Here is a 15,731-nt window from a genome sequence, read left to right on the forward strand (position 1 = left end):
GCTGTTTCAGCTCTTCTTGCATCTCCCCGCCTCCATATTGTTTTGGGTAAGGTGAAAGTAAAATGGCAGCCATCCACAATGCAATGCAATTTGGACTAAATAAATCTCAGTTGTTTCTATTCCCTCCTCATTGACTACGTGGAATTACATTTAGGTCTTGATATTGAATCTATGAGAGCCAGTCAAGTCTGTATTCCTTTGTGAACCATTTTCCACATTGTAAGTGATATCTTACAGCCAAGTGCCCTGAAACTCAGGTCAGTCTGATTCAGTGCCTGAGTTGGAACAGAACACTGATTGAACCATGACTCATAGCATGCTGGGTAAAACCAACGCTGGCACCTGTCCCATGAGATATAAAACACACAAGGATAGTAATTTAGAGAGACAGATGACAGGCATGAATGTTCTCATCATGGTTTTAGATTGCTGGGTATGGCTGGTACACCAGACACCAAATACAATAATAATAAGGTAATCATCAGCATAATTTCACTGAGCAAGATTTGAGGGAAAAAAAAAAACCCAACAGACCTTACTTTGAACCAAACAGGCCAAACCTCCAAAGAGATTCAGTGCAACTTACTATACATATTTAATAAGGTGTGCGTGTTATGAAGACTAACTGCACTGAGCTCACAGCCATGTGTTAAAAAGCATTTTGTAGGGGGCCGCTGGTGGTGTAGCGGTAGTGCGCCCGTCCATATACACAGGAGACGCTGGTTTGACTCCCAAGCTGGCCATTGTAGATTACCTGCATGTCTTCCCTTGCTCTCTCCCCTAATTTCCTGTCTCTCTCCAAATAAAGGCAAAAATTGCCCAAAATATAACTTTTTAAAAAAAGCATTTTGTACAGAATCATATGTGCTGTGTGTGCTTGTCTGTGCATTGATTAACGTCACATGGCACTTTAACAAGGTGATCACATTTCTCAGGCAAGAGAGAAAAAGATGTCTGTAATGTTTCTTTCCAATTCAGGTGAGAAAAATAAAATGCTACATTGGCATGAAAAAGATACGGCACACATGCGCAACCACATGACAGCATCTAGTGATTCTTTTTTATCAAGCTAAGTCTCAAGATTTATGTCTGCAGTGGCCGTAAACCTGAAGCAGAGAAGTGTTGTTGCTGCTCTCCAATCTCCAAATCTTTTTGGTGACTGCTACATTCATGTAGGTGAGGTAAAAATACAATGCTCATGATAGCAGTCAGGGAATAAATCTGGTTCTGTGTCTGTGCTGGGATGTGGGGCTGCAGATGTAAGGAGGTGCAACAGTGAATAGTCTGTGTTTCATTTTGTTGGCCCATTTTAGATGTGGCACAGTGAGAGGGAAGCGTCTGTGCCAGAGCTATGTTTCCATAACATGTCGGAAAGTGCTACAAACTGTATTGCTGCAACTAAAGATGGAAACGTTACTGCAGGCAACAATCTGATTAGACTGACGGAGATTATGAGCTTTCTGAACACTTTCAATCAAACATTGATTAAAAATATAGTAAAACTAGAATTTCACAAAAACTATATTTACTATGTTTCACAAAAACTAAAACTATGAAACTATAATTTGACAAATTGTACAAATCAATACATCACATGATGCGAGCAGATGGTAGATTCTAACTGCTGGATATTAAAAAGATGTGTTTGAGTTTTTATTCATCCTGTAAAGTTTATTGTTGTTGGGTTAGGTTTGAGTGGTGAGTGAGTCTTTTTTGAGTTATTCATCATTAGTGCCTCAACCAGAACCAAGGATAATGCTGGATTTATGTTCCTTTTTCCAGCTGGAACATTATATTTCTTGCTTGTATTACAACACATAGATCATCACTATGCATTTAGTAAAAGCTACAACCTTTAATGGTGCTACATATTGAAATAGCTACTTGTGCACCACCAGACCCAGGGTATGGATTCTCATTTGATAGATGTTGAACTGATCAATGTTGATAATGCGGCTCACACAGAGCAGTGAGGGCTGAATTATGGCCAATGTCTGTAGTAACAGAGTCAGTATAAAAGCAGCCGCCAGAAACAGTCCTTCCAGGCGTGGCTGCTGTTCCCTGGGGTTTATTAGCTTTCTGTAGCCCCTGAGGTAGTGGTGCTTTCATCACTCAGGGAAATGACTCTGATTAATCAGCTGAGTGCTGGAGTGTGCAGGGTATGCTGGAGAGTGGCAGACAAAGGGCCAGTCCTACAGTAAATCATGCTTGTTCACAGTGGGCTGCACTCACATCCTTGCCACGCCTTCCCTGCTGACCACACACTGCAGTGGGCTCCCTCCTCCCTGGCACATGCAAAGCTTTTCTAAGAACAGATGGGAGAGCGGGGGAAACCCAACACACAACGTTTCATGCTGACATCTAGTGGATTCCAAAACATGTAATTACAAGAGGTTCACATATATTTCCAAATACAGTAGAACTGTAGTGATTTTATATCTGGATTCCAATGCAGCCCAAAAATGCATTTTTGCCAATTAGTCCATCACCATCCCAGAGTGTTATATTATGGGACTGTCTCAGAGAGCATCCAACCATAGACCAGGCTGCCTGGGCCATGCCTTCAGCAGACAGTAAGGGCATAGAGGCAAACTGGATAAGGAATGTGTGATATTTCTAAGGGGAGCTGCAGAAGATGGAGGCACATAACAATGTACAGTGATTTATCTTCTCATGAGGACAGTCACAGTAATGACACAGGACTGCTCTGCTGAAGTGGAGGACGTCCTCCTCCCCCATGCTCTCTTTATCGAACAACCTTTAAGTCCAAAGTACTGGCTCCCTTCCTTGATTTACATGTGTGTCCGGACCAGTGGATACTTACAGCCAAAATCTTGAGTTTTGAAAGCTGTCTGAAGGTAATCACAGTGAGAACGTTGTCAGTCAGAAATCCTGAATAGGAGAAAGACAATGTGAGCTCAGACAAGTTCAGAGAAAGTAAATAGTATCTGAAATGCATTTCTTGTGTAAATGTACAAACTTTGACCGATTTGAAGGCAGTTAAACTGGTCTTAGATAATCCATAGCTGTAAATAAAACTTCACAAACACTTGAAGTGATTAGCAGTCCTGAATTAAAACTAGAGAACAAGGATAAAAAACAAATGAAACTTTGGATTTGCACATGCTACAATCCATGCTACAGCACAAATCATTTTGAGTCAAGAGAAGATCATTGATAACTGTCTCCCTCTCACATAAACAAACTGATATGCCTTAAACCAACTATTTTAATACACATTTGCAGTATAAATGAATTATCATTGACAGCTATCTGATGCACATGATGGTTCATCGGTTTTGAACGAATCAACATGTGAATCAACATGCAGCACTATACCTACACCTAAGACAGCTTTACACACCACCACACAAAATTCAGTCAATAAAGCGCTGAACTCACGACACAGACTTCTAATATATTATAAAATATGGTCTCTCATTTCAAACCTTTCTACTATAATATATCCATATTTTCAAGGATAATCTCTAAAGAGCAATTCACCAAGCATTTAAAAAATATATTTTGGCACATTTTAGTGTTTTATTGAGAAAAAACAGCCGGGTGGTGACATATGAACAATATCATGTTAGACAAGCAATAAAAAAATATCCCAAGCATGACAGAATTTTAGAAGAAAATAATCACCTTTAGTAAATAAAGACTTATTAATGTCTTCTCATAGCAGGATATTAAATTCATTATTCAACATAGTCTGTACTCAGAATGAATGATTTATTTACCTCTAAGAAATAGAGTAATGGCTGTGAATCATCATGCAGTACTTGTCTATGGTAAAATAATGCTGATATATTAAAGGAATAGTTTGGCATTTTGGGAAACATGCCTATTTGTTTTATTGCCAGGAACTGGAGGAGAAATTTGATACCACTGTTATTTCTGTATACTAAATATGAATCTACAGTCAGCAAGCTCAGTATAGCACAAAGACTGAAAACATGGAGTAACTGACTGGCCTGGCTCTGTCAGAATCTAAAGAAATACACCCTTCAATACCTCTAAAGCTCACGAATTGTCACATTATATACAGCTAGTTTAGATTTCAGACTCTTCTCATTTAAATCATAACAAGAAATAAAATAAGGCTTTTCCTATTGTTGAACTATTCTTTAAGGGTGTAAAAGCAGATCTAAGTCTCTTTCTCATAAGATGACCAATTCAGTTTGCCCTTTATTATGATAAATCACAATTTGTTTGTGAAAGAATTTTAAAAAAGCATTCATGATCAAATTTCACTCGTACTCCTCTGCACACCTTTGAAGATGTTCTATTTGTGGCCCAATTTCTGTCTCCTATTTTGGCAAAACAATCAATTTCATGAGTCACTGGACTTAATTGCTTTATTGTAATTGTATCATGAAAGACATCCACAGGGAGAGATAACCAACTTCAATTTGTGCACCTCAGTGAAGGAAAACAGTTCACATAATTTACATCTCCCATCACTAGAACTTTCTGTGTATATGTGTAAAATATTAGAATTTTACTATTTTGAACATACTCAGTTAATTTTCGCATTTGAAGAGCTTTTTAAGGAAATAACACCCTTGAGATAAATCCATCATTTGAGGACCCATAAAGCCCATGATGAAAACAAACATTGCTAAAACACTGAAGTCATATTTTATAGCTTGGACTGGTGACCATTTATTTTAAACAACCCCAACTCAAAGCATTTCTGGACAACAAGGTGAATCATTTTGTGGCACATATATAAAGGAATGGAGACAAGAATGGGGGGCAGGGGAACAGGTGGTTTCTGTACAATGAATTTACCTGCAGTCCTCATATAAAATGCTGTGAAACTGTCAAAGTGAGTTGTTTGCAGCTTGCTGAAGGGCCATGATGACAGGAGGGAGAAAAGCTTTAACACTGTTCCACACAACAGCACTCTGAAAATACATCTGGCATTTTCTGTACTTCAAACAGAAAGGTCAAATGACAATGACTGAACTCAAAATCTGAAAACAAAAAACAAAAAAAACGCAGTCAAACCTGACTTTGGAGATACACTGAAATAACATCTTGTGCTATGAGAGTGCCTGTGTCCCAGGTTATACCTCATGCCAGCTACAGGATCAGCACTCCAGACAACCTGGTGAATCCCACTCACCTTCCTCCAGAACCCTTGAGCCATGTCCCATCACCACCTCCCTCCCCCCTCCTGAATCCATTGGTGCTTGCCCTTTTCCCTGTTCCTGTCTTGCCGGTCTGGCCTGCCCAGAACTACTCACCTGTTTTATCGCCACGCCAGCCGGCTTGTCAACTATCCTGCTCCTGCCCAACTCAGCTAATTGCAGATTCCCCTAGTCCTGCAGTCTGGTACTTGAGGCTAGTGTTAGCTTTTAGATTGTTACTGCTGGTACTCTGTCCTTAAGCCCTCTCCACTTAGCTCCCATTTCACAGTTAGCTCCTGGCCCTGGACTACAGTTACCCGACCCTTCAACCCAAGTCTGTAATCCAGCCAGCCTTCTCACCTCTAACCTCAGAATGCAATGATTTGCAAATCTCATAACCCTTTATTCACAATAGAACATAGAAAACATCAACTTTTTAAACAGAAAAAACATTAATTAAAAAAAAAAGGTCATTTTGAAATTGACAACAGCAACATGTCTCAAAAAAGGTGGGACAGAGGCAACAAAAGGCAAATAACGTAAGTGGTACTAAGAAGGAAGAGCTGGAGAATATCTTGCAACTAATTAGGTTAATTGGCTTCAGGTCAGAAACATGGTTGGGTGTAAAAAGAGCATCTTACAGAGTCAGAGTCTCTCTGAAGTAAAAATGTGCAGAGGTTCAGCAATCTGTGAAAAGCTGCGTCTACAAACTGTCAAACAATCTCAAAATGTTCCTCAACGTCAGATTGCAACGACTAAACATAATATCAAAAGATTCTGAGAATCTGGGGAAATCTGTGTGCAAGGGACAAGGCTGAAACACGGTCTGAGGGCAGCACCGCATTAAATAAAAGGCATGATTCTGTGATGGACATTACTGCATGGGCTCAGGAATCACTGTCTGTGAACACAGTCCGCTGTGCCATCCAAAAAAGGGAGTTAAAGCTCTATCTTGCAAAGAAGAAGCCATATATGAACATGATCCAGAAATGCTGCTGTCTTCTCTGGGCCAAAGCTCATGTAAAATGGTTGAATCAAAATTTGACATTCTTTTTGGTCTAGGGACCCCTCGCCTTGTTATCAATGCCGGAATATATATCCAGGTTTTAGAGCTGCATATGCTCCCATCCAGGTGACATCTTTGATGTCTTGCATATTTCATCAGAACAATGCTAAACCATGTACTGCATCTATGACAACAGCCTGGTTTCATAGTAGGACAGTCCAGGTGCTGAACTGTCCTGCCTGCAGTCCAGACCTTTCTCCAATTGTAAATATTTGGCACATCTTGAAACGAAAAATAAAACAATAAAGACCCAGGACTGTTGAGCAGTTAGAAGCCTATATCAGCAAGAATGGGACAACGGTCCTTTCCCAAAACTCCAGCATCTGGTTTCCTCATTTCCCAGACATTTACAGACTGTTTTTAAAAGAAGAGGGGATACTATGCTGGTAAACATGGGCCTGTCCCATTTTTTTTTAGATGTGTTGTTGTCAATTTCAAAATTACTTTTTTTTTTTTTCTTAAAGCACAGGATGCATTTCACCTTCTGCACCCCAATGTCACATCCACTGCAACAACATTTAACACCAATTTTCTGCCTGATGAAAGACAAGAAGTAATCAATCAGGACTAGATTTTCTTTTTTGTAGACGCTACTGATTACTACAAACATTTTAGTCCATTTATTTTCTCCATTTGTCACCTGAGAGACATTTTTGGAAGCGTTTATAAAGAGCGCTTCACATAAGTAAACTGACCCGACTGGTCATCACATGCACCAATAACAATTCTTGCTCAAAATGTCCTTGTGTGTAAATCTCTTTTTCATCCAAAATATCATTCCACCAATGTTCTTTCCATCTTTCTTTTGTCAGCAGCTCAAGCTGTTCAAATCTTTTCTATCATGTTAAGCTCCTGGAGCACAGTTATAGTTGTCTGTGCTGGCTGTTAATGTTATTGGCTTTGTCCATATCCCATTGATTAAATGCATCTACGGGAAAAGACATCAAATAAAGCTTTCTTCTTTTATTCCTAAAAATCACACTGCTGTCCCAATGAAGGAACACTCTCATTTATGTTTCCTCTCATTGCCAATTTGACCTCTGCTTGATAAAGAGCACCATGTTGTCCAAACAGCTAGAAAAGTCACTCAGCACTAAATGACAGAGCCTTTCCATTTTTTAACAAGATTATTGTGCAGCTTCTCAGACAGCACTTGATTTGCTGAGCCCCCAAGGAGCCCATGTTTTCTTTTCTCTCTTCCAGTCTCTGTGTCTGTCTCCAAGACACGTGGCACTCCATGACTGTTGCTCCCACTCAGACAGCGGAGGATGCAGGATTCATGTGGGGCAAACAGAGTCTACAGAAGACTTTGGGGGGCTCTAACCTGCCCTGTGCTCTCTGGAGCATAGCACATAAACACCGTAAGATGCATGTGTGAGTGAGCAGCTTTCCACACAGGAGGGATCTGGCCCAAATTTAATCTGTCTATTGTGAGGATGGTGGGTTAGAGAAAAAAAAGGGCTGTGCCTGCTGAAATCCCACTGGCAGTGCTGCAATGCAGGGGTTTAACATAGAGCCAGAAGGCAGGCGAACACGTTAAAGAACTGGCCTGCAGATAACACTCAATACACGCCTTTTCACACAAACACAAGTACAGTACACACAGATGTGCAAATGTCTGCATTCACACACCCACAAAAAACCAATTTAATCTGAGCTAGCTAGGTAAAGTGTTTTTGACAGGCAGGAAAGTGTGTTTTCAACATCATAAAATGCCATGAAAGCATATACAGAGGTTTTTTTAAAAAGGCTCTGCTTTACAGAGGTCAGCTATGTAAGCTATGTAATATGTTAGTGTTTAGGTGCCTTCATGCACCATACCACTGTGAATGACAGGCCAGCTTTAGTGTTTCTCTATAATAATAAATAATCAGCACTAAATAAGCAGCCATCTAGGTAAAGATATGTTAAACATATTTCATTATTAACAATTAAGACTTTGACATTCAGAAACTCAACAGCTTGAACTGGTTGATGCTGACAAAAGAGAATGATGAGGAATTTTCTGACAGAAATTTTGATAAGGCATCCAATGTTGTGATAATTATTAGAAGATATTAACACAAGCAAATTTCAAGCAACAATTATTATTGTTGTTGTATATATTATTGTGTTCTATTACATAAGAATATTGTGCTATTCAAAAGTGCAATGTGTGAAATGTGAAAGAAAACAATCTTCTCACACCCTACCCCCCATTTCCAGGTATGAGTGAGCAGAAAACACGTTTCCCTGCCTAAAGCCAGTGTTTGGTTTGTCAGTTCTGGGCTACCGTAGAAACATGGTGGCTCAACATGGCTGCCTCCATGAAAGGAGACCCACTCCCCATGTAGATATAAAAGGCTTATTGTAAGATTAAGAAAATAACACTAATAACATAACATATTTAGGAATACTATATTCTATTTCTGCTAATATTTCTTTACATATTATACACTGAACATTTAAAGCTCCCCAAAACATCACTCCAAATATTATTTCTTTACAAGATTTCATATTTTGACTAGATAAGCAGCAATAAATGCCAAAATGAAGGTATAATTTATTAACAGTTTACATTGTGTGGGTGTGGTTTGGCCAGATTTAAATGTTGGTGAACAAACAACCCAACAAATCCTGAATGTAGGCACGTGACACCACTTTTTCACCACTTGTTTCCAATTAATGAAAGTAAAAAGCCGTTTTACAAACTGTGTTTTTAGGGCCTATGACGGGTTTTCAATTTTTTTTTTTGTATTCTCATCTGTGACCACATCGCAAAACCTGTCTGAATATAAATTAAGGTGGAGACGTTTTCCTGTTAGTTCATACAGTTTCCCAAAGTGTAAGCAGTGAAGAGAGTGATGGGTGGTTGCTTACATGACAGACTGCTGACTGTGGGAGTCTTTCACAGTCAGCAAAAACCAGCAATTGATGACACTTTGGCTTCTTAATGCTCTTATGCAGCCAATACAGAGAAAAGAGAGAGTGAAACTGTGCTGTCCATCAACAATTTCTAACTTTAAAAATTTCAAATTGAATTAAACTAAATCAACAGTAGTGTATAGAGATTTAAGGAATACCTATGACTAATAAGCAACAATTACTGTTAATGTGGAAGATTTATGAATTTATCATAGTTGAGAGGATTGATTCTTATTTGTGACAATTCCAAAAAAGTGACTCTCTTGAAATTAATCTCTTAGTCTAGAGCAGGAGATCTGCCTAAATTGACATGTTTTTTCAACCCCACTTTATCTGTAGGTCCACCAGGATTATGCTATTATTATCTTACCCTTCAAAAAATGCTACTAATGGGTCTGCATACTACAATACCCATGGACCTTGACCCCCAGTTCCATGGAGAAGGGGCCAATCAGAATGCATCGTTGTTGGACTAAAGCACAGAGCCACACTGGCTGAATTCATATAGAAATGACCCAGAATTTAAAGACAAACTGGTTTAAGCAGTAGACTGTGGTTTCTGTTTTATCAGGATTGTTATCTTTAGCTTCATGATTGAATGCTTTTTCCCAAAATGCACCTCCCTTGGAAGTTGTAGTTATGTCTTTGACTTTTAATCAAGGGCCCAGATGTTTATTAACACAAATGTTTTGTACAGATGATTTAACTGGCAGATGTAATTAGGCTCGACCACAGGCCTCATGTTTCAGATATCAAGCATGATGTTTTACAGATAAAGTGGAAATGCACACCTATATGTTTTCAATATACCATTTAAAAACTGACCATGAGTCTTCTTGGGAATGATGCATCAAGTTTTTCACACCTGGATTTGGGGATCCTCTGCCATTCTTCCTTGCAGATCTTCTCCAGTTCTGTCAGGTTGGATGGTGAACGTTGGTGGACAGCCATTTTCAGGTCTCTCCAGAGATGCTCAATTGGGTTTAGGTCAGGGCTCTGGCTGGGCCAGTCAAGAACGGTCACAGAGTTGTTCCGAAGCCACTCCTTTGTTATTTTAGCTGTGTGCTTAGGGTCATTGTCCTGCTGAAAGGTGAACCTTTGGCCCAGTCTGAGGTCTTGAGCACTCTGGAAGAGGTTTTCTTCCAGGATATCTCTGTACTTGGCCACATTCATCTTTCCTTCAATTGCAACCAGTCGTCCTGTCCCTGCAGCTGAAAAACACCCCCACAACATGATGCTCCCACCACCATGTTTCACTGTAGGGATTGTATTGGGCAGGTGATGAGCAGTGCCTGGTTTTCTCCACACATGCCGCTTAGAATTAATGCCAAAAAGTTCAATCTTGGTCTCATCAGACCAGAGAATCTTATTTCTCATAGTCTGGGAGTCCTTCATGTGTTTTTGGAAAACTCTATGCGGGCTTTCATGTGTCTTGCACTGAGGAGAGGCTTCCGTCGGGCCACTCTGCCATAAAGCCCCGACTGGTGGAGGGCTGCAGTGATAGTTGACTTTGTGGAACTTTCTCCCATCTCCCGACTGCATCTCTGGAGCTCAGCCACAGTGATCTTTGGGTTCTTCTTTACCTCTCTCACCAAGGCTCTTCTCCCACGATTGCTCAGTTTGGCTGGACGGCCAGGTCTAGGAAGAGTTCTGGTCGTCCCAAACGTTTTCCATTTGAGGATTATGGAGGCCACTGTGCTCTTAGGAACCTTGAGTGCTGCAGAAATTCTTTTGTAACCTTGGCCAGATCTGTGCCTTGCCACAATTCTGTCTCTGAGCTCCTTGGGCAGTTCCTTCGACCTCATGATTCTCATTTGCTCTGACATGCACTGTGAGCTGTAAGGTCTTATATAGACAGGTGTGTGCCTTTCCTAATCAAGTCCAGTCAGTTTAATTAAACACAGCTGGACTCCAATGAAGGAGCAGAACCATCTCAAGGAGGATCAGAAGAAATGGACAGCATGTGAGTTAAATATGAGTGTCACTGCAAAGGGTCTGAATACTTATGACCATGTGATATTTCAGTTTTTCTTTTTTAATAAATTTGCAAAAATTTCTACATTTCTGTTTTTTTCTGTCAAGATGGGGTGCTGAGTGTACATTAATGAGAAATAAAATGAACTTTTTTGATTTTGGCAAATGGCTGCAATGACACAAAGAGTGAAAAATTTTAAGGGGTCTGAATACTTTCCGTACCCACTGTAATCCTAGATTATACATATACAGGTACAATGTGTGACATGAAAAATTTAGCAGCATGGCTGCATCTGTGGAAGGTGAGACCTATTTCCTATGTAGATTTACAATGAAATGTGTTGCAGTGGTTGGTATTTTCTGGTGATTACACATTAATGACAACATATTTATGAATACTATTATCTCCTTTCCTGTCCAGTGTGCCTTTGCTGTTCACCCGAAGAGAGCTGGGATAGGCTCCAGCAGATCCCTGTGACCCTAAATAGGAATAAGCAGGTCGAGATGATGGATGGATGGATCTAACTCAGATAAATTTAAAATGTATGCATCAAATCAATTTCAATGTCCTGCCTGCAGTTAAAAGGTAACTGCTCCATCAACCACAAGACACAGCATAAACACAAGAATGTATTTCAGGAAAGTGTTGATTTTTATTTACTATTTATTTACTTTAGGCTATTTTTCACAATGCTACTGTCAAGACCCACAGAAATGCTCAAGAGCAGGGACTAAGTGGCACTACTCCAGATTATTTGCTCCTTCCCTGCCAACCTAGTGAATGAAACTTACCACTATAAATGTCACAAGACAAGAAGAGAATTAAATATTACTAAGAAAAATATGTAATGCATTGGTTTATTCTCTTTTTGAGCCTTAACATTGCATTAACAATGCTGACAGATGTGATTGTGCAATGTGGTATTTGAGGTTCTTTTTTTTAATGGAAATAATTGGTTGGCAATTAAAGAAGAAGGCATTTTGTGCAAAGAAAAATCCAAACGGAGAGAAAACAGTCAAAAGCCTCAGGACCTTAATGTCTCCGATTCGTGAGTGCAGTGTGGTGCTAGAAAAGCAACAAACTCCCCAGGGGTCCGACAAACTCTTATAAATGTCAAATGGGTTTTAGTAATGTGCTCTGCAAGCAGCTATTTCTTTTGGACAGGAGCTCTCAACATAAACCATATTATCTACCAAGGTCTGTTGATAAGTGGAGGAATCATATATCATACAGATTAGTGAGTGGCAATTTTCTGTTCAAAACCAACCCAAATTATGTTACACATCTCATTTTTATTTTATGATTTGGAGGATTGACGTGAAGAGTGCAGTGCAATTATAAAAATACAGAAGTGATAAACTTGTCTGAGGAACATGGGAGTTTTTTTTTTAGCTCCTTGTAATGTGGTCAAATGTACTGCAGGACAAACAATAGACAAGCCGCAAGTGGTAAACATAGTGACTGCTCATTGGGATCATTCACCTTCACGTTGTAAGAGAACTCCATCATAGGACAGGCCACACACAGACTGAGTGTGACCATTTGTCACAATATCTTTTTATAATGTAGCAACATAAAAAGAGAACATTTAAACATCCAATAAAGTAAGTAAACTGTGTTGAGTAGCAAGATCCTGATGTTAATTACAAATAGCTGAGCTTTAATAGCTATAATGCAGGCCGTGGCTTCCCACCATGATGATCTCTTATTTAAAGTCTTTACATGATAATCTACAGCTTTAGTACTATAATTTTATGTTTAATAAATGCTTGCCATCCTCTGATGATCAATTGTGTATGAGTAGTGTTACTTTTTAAAATATAAATTAATGGCAGTACATTTCAGCATATCTCTTGTGTATTCTTGTGATAGAAAGATATGACCTAGGAACACTGCAATATTTAATTGACATGTAAAGTAGACAGAGAGTCTATTTCAATTATTCAGTCTTTATACCAAATTAAGAAGTGACCTTTGAAACATACTAGTACAGAGAACAAATGAAAAAGGTGGACATGTACTCTAACATGTCCATCTCTGATTATAATGAAAACTCCCAATGTTAACTTTCAGTGCTTTCTTGTATTTAATTTTAATAATAAATTGCCTCAAAATATCTTAAATATATGTGCATCATCTAATCATTGTACATTAGGCAGAATTTGCATAGGTGCAATTTCAGTTGTCACTAACGAAATATTTACACAGTATTTGTCCATTTAAATGTGCATGGAGGTGTTGAAATCACATTGTTGTCTAAAGGTTAACAATCAAATCAAAAGTCATGTTCTCAGCTGAAAGATGTGCTTCAGTTAAATTACCCAGAAAATATCTCTAAGTGATCGCCTGCACATTAGGTAGCATTTATGAACAGCTACTTATACTTTTGTAATAATGTATTTTCTCATTAAATATTTTGTACAGATCTAGGAAAAAAATCATAGTTTTGAACAAAAAATGTTTGACTTTCATAAAGACAATCAGAAAGAGGATGTTCTTTCAACCAGACACTACTATATTTCCACCTGCCCTCACATAGCCTTGTAATCCCTGCCATTAATGAACTCATCTTTATTGGACTTGGTAAATTTATCTCTAGTATCAGGCTACGTACCACAGGCCTTTAAGACTGCAGTAATCAAACCTTTACTCAAAAAGCCTAGTCTTGATCCAGGTGTCTTGGCTAATTATAGACCAATATCCAACCTGCCATTTATTTCTAAAATCCTAGAAAAAGCTGTTGCTAAGCAGCTATCAGACCACTTACACAGGAATGAACTATTTGAAGATTTCCAATCAGGATTTAGAGCACATCATAGTACAGAAACAGCACTGTTGAAAGTTACCAACGATCTTCTCTTAGCCTCAGATAATGGACTTGTTTCGATACTTGTCCTCCTAGACCTTAGTGCAGCATTCGACACCATTGACCACAACATCTTATTACAGAGACTGGAGCATGTGATTGGTATCAGAGGAACAGCGTTAAAGTGGTTCCAATCCTATTTATCGGACAGATTCCAGTTTGTTCATGTCCATGATGAACCTTCCACACGAACAAAAGTTAGTTATGGAGTTCCACAAGGTTCTGTGCTAGGACCGATTCTGTTCACCCTGTACATGCTTCCTTTAGGATATATCATTAGGAAGCACTCTATTAATTACCACTGCTATGCGGATGACACTCAGTTATATCTATCTATTAAACCTGTTAACACAAACCAGTTAACCAGACTTCAAGCCTGTCTAACTGACATAAAGGCTTGGATGACCAGTAACTTTTTACTTTTAAACTCGGAGAAAACAGAAGTCATTATATTTGGGCCTAAAAATCTCAGAAATAACTTTTCTAAAATTATAGCTACTCTAGATGGCATAGCCCTGGCCTCCAGCACTACTGTAAAAAACCTTGGAGTTATTTTTGACCAGGACATGTCCTTTAACTCACACATAAAACAAATTTCTAGAACTGCATTCTTTCACCTGCGCAACATTTCCAAAATTAGGAACATCCTGTCTCAAAATGATGCAGAAAAACTAGTCCATGCGTTTGTTTCCTCAAGGCTAGATTACTGTAACTCATTACTATCTGGATGTCCTAATATCTTAATAAAAAGCCTCCAATTAATCCAGAATGCCGCAGCCAGAGTCCTGACAGGAACTAGCAAGAGAGATCATATTTCTCCTATATTGGCTTCTCTTCATTGGCTCCCTGTAAAATATAGAATAGAATTTAAAATCCTTCTTCTCACATACAAATCCCTTCATAATCAAGCTCCTTCATACCTTAAAGACCTCATAGTACCATATTATCCCAATAGACCACTTCGCTCTCAGAGTGCAGGCCTACTTGTGGTTCCCAGAGTTCTCAAAAGCAGAATGGGAGGCAGAGCCTTTAGCTATCAAGCTCCTCTCCTGTGGAACCAGCTCTCAGCCTGGGTTCAGGAGGCAGACACTCTCTGTACTTTTAAGGCTAGACTTAAAACCTTCCTCTTTGACAAAGCATATAGTTAGGGCTGGCTTCAGGCAACCCTGAACCATCCCTTAGTTAGTTATGCTGCTATAGGCCTAGACTGCCCAAGGACCATTGGTGCACTGAGCTCCCCTACCCTACCCCCCCCCTCCCCTTCTCTCCCACCTCATGTATATTCCACCATTGAATGTTACTAACCTTGTGCTCTCTCTCTCCCCTAGTTTGTGCTCTCTCCCTCCCTCTCTCTCTCTCTCTCTCTGTACCTTCTGCAGGTGTCCCTGGTCCTGGAGCTGTTTATCGCTGATGTGCAGTTACTGGCCCCACCAACTTGCAGTGTCTATTTGTTGTTTATTGTTGCTGTTCTTTTCTCTCTGCTCTATCCACTCACCCCAACCGGTCGAGGCAGATGGCCGCCCAAACTGAGCCCGGTTCTGCTGGAGGTTTTTTTCTTCCGTTAAAGGGAGTTTTTTCCTCTCCACTGTCGCCAAGTGCTTGCTCATAAGGGAATTGTTGGGTTTTTAGTTTTAGTTTTTGTAAAGTGCCTTGAGATGATTTGTATTGTGATTTGGCGCTATACAAATAAAATTGAATTGAATTGAATTAATCTGAGAATGGCATCAACAATCATTGAAAGGAGAGCTAGAGAAGAAAAGACCAATCGATGCCTGTTAAAAA

At 39.4% G+C, this 15,731-nt stretch overlaps 1 protein-coding gene across 3 annotated transcripts in view; it reads right to left on the bottom strand.

Moving 5' to 3' along the window:
* LOC113145471 (synaptotagmin-2-like) overlaps positions 1–15,731 on the bottom strand; it is a 57,574-nt gene that overhangs the window by 25,633 nt on the left and 16,210 nt on the right. For 2 of the 3 annotated variants that reach the window (XM_026332225.1, XM_026332227.1), the window contains one exon: positions 2,825–2,892. The gene's annotated coding sequence lies outside the window, so the exon portion shown is untranslated. Of the gene's footprint in view, positions 1–235; positions 343–2,232; positions 2,306–2,824; positions 2,893–15,731 lie in introns of all 3 variants that reach the window. The other variant, XM_026332224.1, reaches the window with a different exon arrangement.

Source organism: Mastacembelus armatus, chromosome 7 (genome assembly GCF_900324485.2).
Source record: "Mastacembelus armatus chromosome 7, fMasArm1.2, whole genome shotgun sequence".
Lineage (NCBI taxonomy): Eukaryota > Metazoa > Chordata > Actinopteri > Synbranchiformes > Mastacembelidae > Mastacembelus > Mastacembelus armatus.